This window comes from Phaethon aethereus, assembly GCF_964289735.1.
Source record: "Phaethon aethereus genome assembly, chromosome: 3".
In the NCBI taxonomy this organism is placed as follows: domain Eukaryota; kingdom Metazoa; phylum Chordata; class Aves; order Phaethontiformes; family Phaethontidae; genus Phaethon; species Phaethon aethereus.
Window position 1 is genome coordinate 39549075 of NC_138576.1, and position 14424 is coordinate 39563498.

Below are 14424 nucleotides of genomic sequence, written 5' to 3' on the forward strand. Positions count from 1 at the left end.
AGAAAAATGAGTAATATAGTCTTCTATTACCAGCTTATTTTTCCAGCTCAAATGATTCCTTTACCATAAAAGACCATTTTCTCTATTATTGCCTAATATTGAACCATTTAACACATTAACTCACGTCTTCTTTCTTCTATTTTTAACCACTACCCCTAACATATTTCTCCTTGCACCAATCAATCCTTCTCCCCCAAACCCACACAATATACCTTCAGTCAGGATCTACCTTCAGCCTGTGCTATGGCTCATATATTACAATAGGAGAGAAAGTCCCCATGCAGTCTTGCTCACACTGTTTCCCTAGGAAAAGCAAGATTACTACACAAATAATTATTTGCTTCCCAGCTGCAGCAGCAGGTAAAATCTGCAAGCCAGAATCCGCTTCAGGGCCTGGCTGGAGATGCCTGTTTCTTGCTTGTGTTTCTTGTCTTTTTTCTCCCTCTGTTCCCTGCCCTGCCCTTAACAGGGGAAAAAATAGCAGGCTAAGATTATTTCAATTTTAGAAGCAACACAGTGGAAAGCTAAAGAGAACAAGGAACTGAACTGGAAACATAAGGAGAAAGGAGGAGAAAGCAGTATCTCTTGCTAAAAACTGAGGCGTAGACCAGTATTCACGCTAAATAAAACAGATATGTAATTGGTGTGGTGCATTATCAAAGCTATCATGCAAGTACCAACTGAAAAAAATGATCTGGGTTTCCCTCATGCTCTCCTCAACTCTCAGTGTAATAGCGATATAGTTATCTGCAGGATTCAGCACTGGTAAGACAGAAGAGCCATTAGATATTAATGTTGTAGGTCACTCATTTTTCAATTTTAATTTAACGAAAATCAATCTTTTTCTCTTTGTTCAAATTTAGTTACCTGTTAAGAGTCTGTTTGAGGCCACTATTTGAAGACACCCTTTTCATCTCTTACCTTAAGGTGCTATAGAAAACACAACAGACAGGTAAAACTGCCATGAGAAATCACAGAGCAGCACCAGAGGTCACCTGCTCTGTCTTCAAACTGACTGTCAGAAAAAGCTATATTAAAAACTAACATGGTAAAGCTCTTTAAAAACAAAGAGGCAACAGAGAAACAAGCCAACCACTTCTAGTTAATACTCTACCTGCTGATGGGCTGGGGGGAGAAGTTCTGGTTTATTTTTGCTTTGGTCTCCAAACTGTGTTTCATTTATATCCAAAAAGAAAATCTGCCAAAACCTGCAAGCTAAGAAATGGTCTACTATCTTCATTTCCTGAAATGTTTAGAGTTAGTGATGCCACAGAAACCAGTACACAGACGTAAACTGGGTTTATAAGAATCTTCCTTATCAAATGCTACATGAGCAGAGCACACCATGATGTCATGTTGAAACTGCTGGGATAACTTGTCATATACGCAGTGTTGCCACAGTGTAAGACATGGCCATCTCCAGAAATACTCAATTTCTGAATATATCCAACCCAAACGCTACCTGAAGTACCATTTGAAATACCAGAAGATGTGGAGAGGGGGCAAAGGAAGCATGACATAAAATGGATGCATTAGAGAAGAACAGAAATAAATGATATCTTGTAATGAGAGGTACTTGATTATGTGCTCACATTTACATGCAATTAATATGGTCCAAACAGTCAATCTACCATAACTCAAAAGAACAAGGCAGAGGAGATTAAAGGAGAACATGGCACTGTTAAGTAACACTTTGAAACTAGGTAGTTTGAATAGGTGTCTTCCTTGGGGTATCATTTCTTTCCATACCTTTTGAAAACTTTATGGAAAAAAGCAAGTTTGAAAAAATAGCTGCTTAAATTCTCTCTTTGCTTCCTGGCAGTTAAAACTGGAATGAGAATAAATACCTCCCTGCATGAGGTATGAGGATTAATTTGTTTGTGTATATAAATGGGTATTTAAGTATCAACTACTATTTTATTTTTAACACCTTATTGGGACTACTGCATTCCTACCCAAATTCAGCTTTTGGCAAGAGATTAGGATTGAGTTAAAATGGGAACAGGTGTTTGGAAGATGATATGGCTGTAATAAAAGTGCTAACCAAGAAGATGAAAGGAAAAATAATTTAAATATGGCATTCATTTGTATCCTGGGAAATAGAGAGACATCGAAAAGAAAATGCAAAATCACAACAACTAAGGGATATTTAGGAAAATGTCATTGCCTACTGTGATTCAGGGGCACACAGGCTGAGCAGGGCTGTCCTTTGGTCCCAGGTTATCCTGTTCTTGTAACAATCTCATGATGCCTTTTAAAAGGCCAGGCATTCAATAAACAACGGTTTCACTGCTTAATGCTGGTTGGGTAGTAAAACATTTTCAAAGCCTCAAAAGGATGTAGGAGTTTAAGGCTACTATCAGTGAGATTTGAGCTCCTAAATTATACTAAGTGTGGACTTCTGGCCTATAAGAACCCTGCAGCTGTTACTAGGTCAAACTGATTTTTATTTCCAGGGATTGAGCATGTTCTTCTGCCAGCTGCAGTCAGAAGAAAAGCTGAAACCATTCATTTCAAGGCTCAAAACATCTGAAAACAGATGTTTTCTTAGTAAAACGAAGAGTTACTGACCTTGAAGCTTTGCAAGAAAATACAATACTCACCATTTTTAGAATATCTTTCCCTCAACAATAAGATAATTGAAGATAAAGGCTTTCAAGTGTTTTTTGAAAGCAGACTGTGCTCAAACCCCAATCCTGCAAGTTATAAGAGGAGGGTAAAAAATAAATAAAATTTAACTATGGAGATACAGGCAAGACTCTCCGTGTGCAGCATGGGTCCTCAGCTGTGGGAACTCCCAGCACAGTTGACTCTCAAAAGTTAAAGTTAGACTGAGAATATTGTAAAAAACTAAAAATGGTTGTCTAGACTATATTGAAGTCCCTTATGTCTTTCACTGTGAAAAAGCTTTCCTGTGGCCTGTGGAACAACTGACTGAAAAATGTAGTAATGTAAATTCTGCATGCTAGATATTTATTTTGCTGGTATGAAATGATTTTTGCATTTTAAGAAGGTTTAATACAATTATCTTTGACTTCAGTACATATAAGGTGCATCCTTTCTAACTATTTCTTGTCTCACCCATGAGAGATTTAGCCTATTAAATTAGCAAGACAGTAAGGAAGGTTTTAAAATGACTGACGACAGAGGATTATCTCTTTGAAAACAATACTGAAGAAAACAATCTTGACCTGAGACAAATTCACATGTCCTTCTGATTCTAATGACTTCATCAACAAGAACATTGTTATTCAGTAGCTGAACTTGGCCCTGTATCATTGATTCTGCACACACATTTGAACAGCTCTGAGCAGCTCCATTTAACTCAAGGGAGTTCAAGAGAGTCAATTATTCCTGTGCCGAAGTGCTTATGGGAGTCAAATCTAGACTCATAAATGGCTTATGGATTCCTGCCCCTGACAGGCATCAGACAACTCTAAATACTTACTCTCTATCAGGACAGAATTGGAAAATTTTGACGAATGCATCAGTTAATGATAATTTCCAAAGCCACTGGAAGAAAACGAATTGGCCTCCCAAAAGGAAGGGTTGGTACAAAGAACCAAAGAGATTTTAAGATGGAGCTGGACTAATTGATAATATGTGACATGCTATCTGCAATAGTAGGGGACTAAACTTAATGAAACACAAGAGTTCCACATGGTCCTAGCTACAAACCACATCAAATACTGCAAGTCTGTGGGGGAAAACGTGATCACAAAAGCTAGGACAAACGTCTGACAGCATAGAATCCAGAGCTAAACCCTTTCTGAAAGAGTCTTTTCATCAGATTCCCATTCCAGCTTGTCAAGAAAGCATCATCAGTGAGAAATGCAAGTTAACGCTCTGCAAGCAGAGGTCAGATGGACCCCACTCTCTCTGGCACTGGGACAGTAACCTCCACTGCAGGAGCAGGACTGACCTTTTAAGACAATGACCTTTTCCATACCCTAGCGTCACCAGAAGATTCTGAGTCTCAGAACCCTGACATCCTTCCTCTCAATAAACCACCACTATCAAAAACAGGAAAAAAACCCACATAGGCATTCAATAATTCAAAACCAAACCACTCATTCTAAGCCTTTTTTTTCTCTCACCAAACGAAAAGACCCTAGCAGCCTTCACTAATGCATCTCCCCAGAGAAGTATGCATTTCTTTGGTGGCAGTTTAAGCAATAAGCAATGCTCTTACAACCTTCCCTCTTCCTGCGTTGGCACAGAGCAGAGGGAAGAGAGAAGGTGACATGAACAAGAGGCCAGAGGTGACTGAAAGGCTACCTTAAACCAGATCAAATACATTGCTGCTGAATATAAAACTACCACCCTTGATACCACAGCAATGGGAACTAATGTACAGGCCATTAAAACAGTCAAAATAAAGCTATAGGCAATGTTCATGTGAATGAACACTGAACAGACATGGTATTAAAATGTCTGGAAATATACTCTGAAAGCAGCACATCCTGTAGACAGCTTTTCATGTCATTCAGCCTTACCCAAAGAAGTCACATAAGCAATACAAAAGGCAGCTTTTTCTATTATATCATATTCTGCTACTTTTGGAAGTTATTTTCATGTCAGATTTTCATGGAAAATATAGGTAAATGATCCCATTTGTCTTCCCTGGCCCCCAAGTGACACTGCCTAGAAAGCCCAGACCGTTGCTCTCTCCAAAGATCTCCATTATTTCTTCTAAACTGTGAGGAAGAGTTCACATCCTTCAAGATGTTAAATGTAAAAAAAGAAAAGCAAACAAACAGAAAAACCTCAGGCATTTACATACATTTAATCAAAACCACCAAACCCATTTCCCAAGAAAACACTCAGAGGACTGGATTTATGAAGTTAAGTGCAGCTTCATCTATGCAACGGTGCACCCTCTCTTCTTCCATAACTCTTGTTTATCTACTTCATTCAAAATAAGAACAAAACAGCTCTGAAACTGAGTGCTGTGTGTCCATCATCTACCACATCATATACTTGCACTGTGATGGAACCAATGACCTCAACAAGAAAGAAATTACTGTGAGCAATAACCATCTCCCTTCACAGACAATTTATGCAGCTCACAAACAAACTGCTCCTCCAGTATTCATCTTCCACAGCCTCTTTTTCTTGTCCACTTTTGCCATGCTTTGATTTAAATTTGAAAATAATCTCCTTGGATCATGCACTGTGCTTTTAATTTTTCAGCCAAGTGTTACGCACAGCTTTTGCCTGTAATAGTAACAGATTGCCCAAGGACACACAGAATGAGTCATGGAAAGAGTCAGGATTTCCTGTCTCTTAATCCGATGCTCAGACAAGGCCTCTCAGGTTTCCAAGATTCAGCAGCCAGCAGGTGGAGGGAAGAGAAGCGAAATGAAGAAAAAAAAGACAGAGAGAGACTTTTTTAGATAAGCAAAATAGACAACCAGAGGAAAAAAAAACCTGCACAGGCTTTTTCCCTTCTCACTTTCAGATGACTGAGGTAACAGTAATCACAAACTCTGCTGAAGAGCTTGTATCTGGTTTTGTAATGGATAGAACAGAGGAAAAATGTTAACGGGAAGCAAAAAGACACAAAAATTTGACATTTCTTAAAGCAGAAACAAAATAACCAGTCTGCTCAACAAGCCTGGAAACAGAAGAGAAGGGAATTCACATGCTTTTTAGAGCAAGGGGATTTGGGAAGCTTGCTCCCAAATGGGAGGGTGGGCTAGCAGCATTAGCGCATGCCCACCCCAGAACTGTGAAAAAAATCTGGGGGTTGTGAACATGCAAGTAAGTGACAGGAATCAACACTCACTGGAACACACTTCAAAAACACTCTGTGTGTTACACTAGCCTATTTAGGAAGCTGGTTCCCTCAAGACCACCTATAATTAGCAAGAGATGAGGAACATTCAAGATCAGCATATTGATCATGCAGAGATGATATATCAGCAGCCTGAAAATAATTAATATCCATCCTAATAATGCCACCTACTCCGAAAGACTGTGCAATAGTTTACAAGACCCATAATGTCACAAAGGAACAGGAAAATAATTTTTCATTGCCACATAAGTAGGCCACCCATCATATTCTGAAAAGGGATCCAAGCAAAAAACAAAAGGATTTTGAGACAAGTTGTACTCATTTATCACTGCAAAGCACAGCTCATACATGGGCTGTGGCAGCACTCTGGCTAACTGGCTGAAATAAAACCCATTTCAATATAAAATAGATGTTAAAACACTGCTGCCGGTAAAAAACATTAACTGCAGTTACACATACATGCTCATATGGATGAGATATTTAGGGACTGCTTGTCTCGGTGAGCTGGGTAATGAGATTATTTAGAGTCTACTGCCTCAGGATACAGGTAACTGAAAGTCCATGCATTTTGTTACTATCTGTATTACAGCAACAGCAAAAAGTCTTGCTGTTTTCATGACAAATATTTTCACTCCCAACCTAACCCCCACTGAAGAGATCAAGAGCAACATTTAACAGGCATAGTCAACCCTACATTGCAGGAATGGAGATGGTTTCTTTGGCTCCCTACTCACTCTAATTAAATGATTAACTGCAACGACAGCCATCACCATGAACAGCAAACTATTTTAGCAGAGGATGAGAACCAAGTGCACAGCATTAGCCTACATGTTGCCAGACATATAGGCCCTGCTGACAAAGGGACAAGGAAAGGTCAAGGTACTCCATGCCCTCTTTGCCTCAGTCTTTACTGGTGTGACAAGCCTGCAAGAATCCCAGGCCCCTGAGACCAGTGGGCAAGTCTGGAACATGAAGACCTACCCTTGGTGAAGGAGGACCAGGTTATGGAACACTTAAAGTGGACACACATCTGCATCAGGAAAAGTGTTGCTAGCAAGTTGAGGGAGGTGATCTTCCACCTCAGCTCAGCACTGGTAAGGTCACATCTGGAGTGCTGGGTCCAGCTCTGGGCTCCCCAGTAAAAGAAAGACATGGACTTACTGAGGTGAGGTAAGGGCTAATAAAGGGCTAACAAGGGACCATGAAGATGACTAAGGGATTGGAGCATCTTTCATATGAGGAGAGGCTGAGAGCTGGGACTGTTCAGCCTGGAGAAGAGAAGATCCAGGGGGATCATATCAGTGTGTATAAATACCTGATGGGAGGGACCAACATATTCACAATGAGCGAGCCAGACTCTTCCCAGTAGTGCCCACTAACAGGAAAAGAGGCAATGAGCGCAAATTAAAGAGCATGAAATTCCTTCCGAACACAACAAAATACTTTTTTACTGTGAGGATGGTAGAACACTGGCATGGGTTGCTGAGGGAGGTTGTGGAGTCTCCTTGGAGATATTTAAAACCCAACTGGACATGGTCCCAGGCAACCTGCTCTACCTGACTGTGCTTTAGCAGAGTGCTGGACTAGATGATATCAAGAGATTACTTCCAACCTCAGTGACCCTGTGACTCTGTAAATATATTTCTGTTGCACACATTTTTGAGTGAACAAGTTCATTTACAAAGACTGGTCATTAAGGCATCCTTCAAGACAAACCGTTCCAATGCTTTGTAAAACCTCCAAACTCAACTTTTTCCACAGTGCTCTTTTTTGGGGGAGTTTAGATGCAGTGCAAATTTCACTTTCCCTCTTCAGTTTGCTCCCTAAGCTTCCTTTTATACATCAACTTCTTTCATTCACTGGAAAGATACTTTAGTCAAATACTGGACAGAAATTAAACATTATCTTGCAGTTTTGGTTGACTCGCCTTCCCTTCTCCTCCCCTCCTCCTTCATACCCTCTTTTCTTTATATGACAATATAGTATAAATCTGCCCTTCGGCTCTTAGTTCCATGCAACCCATATTATTCTCTTCAAGTTTCTTTTTTCCCCATCTTTTTCTTTGGCTGTTTTTCAGCCATTGAATACTTTCCAGTTTCAGAGGAAAATAACAATTAGGTTTTATTCTTTTAAGACCTTTTCTTGTACTGATAAAAATCTTATTATTCAAAACAAAGCTAGCACGATTTCTTTAACAATGAGATTTTAATTTTCCTTTTTTATCTTCTTTTAGAAAACATTAATGACCTTCGAGCAGAATCAATTTTCCAGCTTCTTTCTTTATATTCTTTTTCTTATTTTTTTAATCCAATTTTACTATGAAGGACAAGTATATATGAACAAATTATACACTGGAGTCATAGCAAATTATACACTGGAGTCATAGCTCCCTTAAGGTATGATTCTGGATTACTGAAGTATAATTATTATAGCTCACTGGTCTGCTCTAAGACTTCCAAAATAATGTTTAAAACTCCTACCTTAGAGCAAGGCCACTAAAAAAAGATGCTGTTAAAACGTAATCACCTGCATTATAAAAAAAATTAGCACTTCACAAAATTCAGTGAGTGAAAATTAGCATAATTTTGTAGAAATGTAGACAGATGATAATCAAGAACATAGTTAGAAACATGCAAGATGCAAAGTTGAGTATCATGGCATGACCTTAAGGTCTGAATGAAATAATCTGAAGTTGCTCAAAATTTTATCAGATTTATAAGATAAACATTGAGACCTAGCAAAGACTGAAACCAGGCACTTAACATTTCTGCATGAAAACCTTTAATTCAATTGTACCGAGTTAGTGAAAAACAAGAAAACTGAAAAAATGTTTGCCTCAGACTTTAAAAACAATCATTCTCCTGGACTTCTCACATTAAAACCCTTACTGCTTGACAGAAAATTTGAACAGATTTTTTTTAATTCACTTTGAACATTTGCCACATTTCACTCATTTTGTACCCTAAATTTAAGAATTTTATGCAAAATTCCACTGTACTGCATAGACAAACTCAAAAAAGACTAATTCCAAAAGGGATTTTGATCCCCAAAACCCATATATTCCTTAGTAACCCAAATTAAATGAGCATAGTTGTTTGCATGTGCAAGGATTATTTTTATAATGTGACTGATCATATCTGCCTTTAATTATTTAAAATAAATAATTTTCCTTTAGCTGACTTTTTAAAATAGGCTTTCTAGTCTTTAAATCACAGAGATCATTCCAAATACCTCATTTTTCACATTACATACATCTTATGCACAGTCATAGATACATGTCCACTGTGTATTACACAAAATCCAGGTAAAGAAAAAAATTTTTTTGCACTTTTGCCTTTGTTTTATTTCTCTGTCTGATCTTCTCTTCCCAACTATAAAACACAAACAAAGCCTGTTTAGAAGACAGACAGATTTAAAGACAGAAGGAAAAAAAAGCACAGACCTTGAACACCAGGAGTAAAATTAAATTAGTTAACTGCTAGAAGCATGAATCATTAATGAACTAGAACAGAATTTTCCCCTTATGAGAAACATTTCTTTAGTGTTAATTAATTCTTTCATTCAAAATCTATACTTACCCAAGTGTAAAAATATTACATCATATCAATAACTGCAGAGTGCAAGCAAGTACTACACTATAAGCATCTTTTTCCTCATCTAGTGGAGAGAAGCCTTTAAATCATTTATACTGTTTGAAGTCCTCAAAGAAATGACAAAAAAATAACAGAAAACTCTCTGCATGAAACAGCAGCCACAGTTATTAATTCACTTGTCTAACAAATAGCTATCACAGACTAGCTCCAAGCATTTGTTTGCAAAGTTCACATGCAACAGTGTTAATGAGGAACTTTCAGAGAGTCTGCAATAATTATTCCTCTGCAATATATCCAGCTGGTTGGTTTATTCATTTGCAGTCCAGTTCTGCACCACTGAAGCCAAAGAGTTTTGACATTAACTTCAATAGGTTCAGGTCCTTGCCTACAATGTTGAACTATCATCACAAATGCTTCGGGTGTATTTCTATAATACGACGCAAGCTGGAACTACTAAGGGACCAACTCTAGCATTTTTAAGATTACAAGATGAGAAACAGGCTCCTAAATGGACAACCAAGGTCTCAGGTCCAGCCAGCATGGGTTCATGAAAGGTAGGTCCTGCTTGACCAACCTGATCTCCTTCTATGACCAGGTGACCCGCCTAGTGGATGAGGGAAAGGCTGTGGATGTTGTCTACCTGGACTTTAGTAAAGCCTTTGACAGTGTCTCCCACAGCATTCTCCTGAAGAAACTGGCAGCTCGTGGCTTAGATAGGTTTACTCTTCGCTGGGTGACGAACTGGCTGGATGGCCGAGCCCAGACAGTCGTGGTGAATGGCGTTAAATCTGGCTGGTGGCCAGTCACAAGCGGTGTTCCCCAGGGCTTGGTTCTGGGGCCGGTCTTGTTCAATATCTTTTATCGATGATCTGGATGAGGGGATCAAGTGCTCCCTCAGTAAGTTTGCAGATGACACCAAGATGGGTGGGAGTGTTGATCTGCTGGAGGGTAGGAGGGCTCTGCAGAGGGATCTGGACAGGCTGGATCGATGGGCAGAGGTCAACTGTATGAGGTTTAATAAGGCCAAGTGCCAGGTCCTGCACTTGGGTCACAACAACCCCATGCAATGCTACAGGCTTGGGGAGGAGTGGCTGGAGAGCTGCCCGGCAGAAAAGGACCTGAGGCTGCTGGTTGACAGCCGGCTGAATATGAGCCGGCAGTGTGCCCAGGTGGCCAAGAAGGCCAACAGCATCCTGGCCTGTATCAGAACTAGTGATGCCAGCAGGAATAGGGAAGTGATTGTGCCCCTGGACTCGGCACTGGTGAGGCCGCACCTCAAAACACTGTGTTCAGTTTTGGGCCCCTCACTGCAGGAAGGACGTTGAGGTGCTTGAGCATGTTCAGAGAAGGGCAACGAAGCTGGTGAGGGGTCTGGAGCACAAGTCTTATGAGGAGCGGCTGAGGGAACTGCGGTTGTTCAGTCTGGAGAAGAGGAGGCTGAGGGGAGACCTTATCGCTCTCTGCAACTACCTGAAAGGGGGTTGTGGTGAGGTGGGTGTTGGTCTCTTCTCCCAACTAACTAGTGATAGGACGAGAGGAAATGGCCTCAAGTTGTTCCAGGGGAGGTTTAGATTGGATATTAGGAAAAATTTCTTCACTGAGAGGGTGATCAAACATTGGAACAGGCTGCCCAGGGAGGTGGTGGAGTCGCCATCTCTGGAAGTGTTCAAAAAACGTGTGGATGTGGCGCTTCAGGACATGGTTTAGGGGACACAGTGGTGTTGGGTTGATGGTTGGACTTGATGATCTTGATGGTCCTTTCCAGCCTTAGTGATTCTGTGATTCTGTAAATCTTCAGGTGGGCACCATAAATAGATTGTCTGACTTTCAAAACTACTCAGTATTTGTTCATTTGTATGAGAACTCTAGGTAATCCAATTTCTATTGGAATGGCAAAAAGGGTCTGGCAAGTCACTTTTGCATAAACAGAGCAGCATGTCAGACTAAGATAATGTGTTTACATTAAATTATTTTTCCTGTGACTGGCATCTTCTTCAAGATTCACCTTTTTTTACACCTTGTTGTAAAAAAATTTTATGGATTGTTTTGAGAATTATTTTGGAAGATTTAATCAGGCACTTAGCTGTTGTGTAAGTTATCTGAATGTAGGTTGGGAAAGGAGTATAATCCAACAGTGACATTTTCAGGTGTTAGCATTTGCACTTTAATAAGTATTAGTACTTTAACCAGTATCAGTACTGTTGTAAGAGCCACACTTGACTTCTGCACTGTTTTGTATTAGGAATGCATGCTTTGCCTTGACAGGAAAGGCTGACATAAAATGATTAGCTAATAAGTGTCACCAGGGTCTTCTTCAGCTTCTGAGCTACACTTAAAAATATGTAAACAGCATCTCACTTTTGACAGTTCATTTTAACCAAGTCACAGGAGCACAATAATTTCCTGGTGGAACTGGAGCTCTGGTTTATCTAAATCTGGTGTTGTGGATACAACTTTGCTGAGTGCCAGAGTCCTCAGAAGATGGTCCAAAAACCAGGCAAATGGCAGAATGGTCTCCTCCCAAACTCCTCACACAGGAGTGACTTAAAAAAATGTAGAACAAGATTCAGTAGCTCTTTCAAAATTGATGTTAGCATTAAGCCATATAGCTCACCATTTTTTATTCGCATACAGCAAAATCCCATTTAATTTCAAATCCTGTCAAATTTTAGCCTCACCAGTATCCTGGCTCCTTCTAGGAGAGTTCAGAGCAGTAGTGCACTGGTGGAGCAGTGGAGTACTACTCAAATTCCAGTTCTCCAAAGCATCAACACCTCAGCAGAGAAAACCTTTTCTGAAATTCTTATTTAGTTATACAGTTACATTTCAATCCCTGAGAATTTATTAGCTACATGGGATGTCACATGGATTTAATTTTATTTGCTGTTGAATTTCTTCTCAAAGAAGTCTAGGTAGAACATTTCAAACAAAAAAAATTCTTAACGTTTTTCAGTGTTACCAGGATTAAGTTCAGATTTTAGAATGAACACTACACAAAAAGGAAAAAATGGGTAGAAAATAAACAGTAGAACAAGCAAGTAAAAGCTTACAGAACAGAATACAGTAAGTTTTACAGAGAGTATTTAGTCATATTCTAAATATCACCTTAAAATAGAAAAAGCAGTCACTTAATGGAATATATCCCCAGGGTAACCAGGATAGACACTTCTGATTAAATTAACTAGTTACTAGCTACTGCTCTATAAAAATGCATTTCCTTTCTGTTTCCCTCCCAGCTTCAGTTTTTCTACCTTACCTGAAAAGAGGCAAATACAATTAGATAACTGTAAGTACTAAAAGTTAGTTTCTAACCAGTGAAAAGGTGTATGAGAATTACAGGGCTGTCTGCTCATAAATGGTATGGAAACAAAGTAAATTGGTATTTAATAGAAATGAGAAAGTAATACAGGAACTCATCAGTGCAGAAAACCCAGAGTGGGCAACAAAGAGGAAAACAAGGCAGACCTAGAATTTAATATCTGAAAAGCTGGCAGATGATGGAGTAGACTTTCTATGAAAACATGAAATAGAGAGTAAGCGGCAGGCTCTCTGCTGAGTTAAGAAAGAAATGTCTTCGCTAGTCACCTCCCATTACACTATTTTTTTTTATTTGGTGGGACATCTACATATGAAAATAGACAATGTATTAAAGACTGGAGCATCACCAGCAAGAAAAACTTGTATCTAAAACTGAATTATGCAGGCAAACATTTCTTGATAAAAGCCAAAACTAGGGTCAGTGGTACTAGTCACAGTAAGTGAGACCATCTGAACAGTACAATGTTTGGTTATTTTCAGGATCATATTTAGAAATGCCAGGCATTCAGGAAGAACTGGGAAGTGGACTGAGCAGCCAAAATAGTCAGTAAGATTAACATAACCTCTTCACTTGTGTAAGTTTGCAGGCAAGATCCTTCTTCATGTAGCCAAGGTGCTTAATAGAGGAAAAAATGAGTATTTTCCTTATAAAATTGAAGCTTTAGCAACAGACGGAATATCAGTCCCTGATCTGATTCATCAATTCACAATGCCATAGCTCACAAAAATAATGAAGACTGAGAAACTGGCATTTTAAAATAGTCTCTTTCACTATACACTGTGCTTTTATAGTTTATGTTAGTGATATGGGAATAATTTACTTTATTTTTTTCCCCCCATAAGGCAGAATCACTTCCTATTTTACTTGTCAAGCTGCCGGGAGACAGATAAAAAAACATTAACCAGAATGCCTGGCGGAACTCCAAACAGCAATCACATTCTGCCCACCCAATGCTCTCTGTGATCTCACTCAGTTGGCATCTTCAGATTCCAGCAAGGTTTTCTACATATTGTTAACAGGTTGCCAGATTTCACCTCAAGGCATAACAGCTTTCTGTTTAAGGCTAAATGGTCTCCTTATTTCAGTAGGTTGTGTTAATGCTTACACACGTTGCTTTTGCCCTTCTCTTTCTTCTTCCTGTAGGAGTATTCCAAATCATAATTTTAGGAGCACTATAAAATGCATCTGCTGAGATAACTCCTCACATACTCATGTGTAGAACACCTTGCTTTAATTCAAAAATAGTGGAGCTATAGTACAAAGATTTGCACAACTGATCTTTTTTACTGGTCAAAGCAGCAAGGAACTTAGAAGCGACGGAAATAATCCTGCCCTTTCTATGGTCAGTCAGAACTGTGCTGCTGTATGTCAGCGGGAACAGCACCAGCCTACTGAAAGAGTAGCTGATCCATCTTAACTCTTACAATTCCCTTCAGGTCTTTCCGTAACTCTGGACAGAGAATGAACTGACCTGTTTCCCCACATCATGTTTCTGCCCATTCTAGCCTTCCTAAAATCCAAACCTAAAGTTTTCTTCCTCAACAAGCAAGAGCTTTCAAGCACTACCATTGTCATCAGCCACGAACCCCAGATCAAAGACCTATGATTTAAGGGCATACTGCTCGCTCTACTGACATCGCAACAGAATGATGGACTTCTACTTCTGAGGGAAGGCAAACTTATGTTTCTCACTGGAGGCATTACTGACTTCTTCA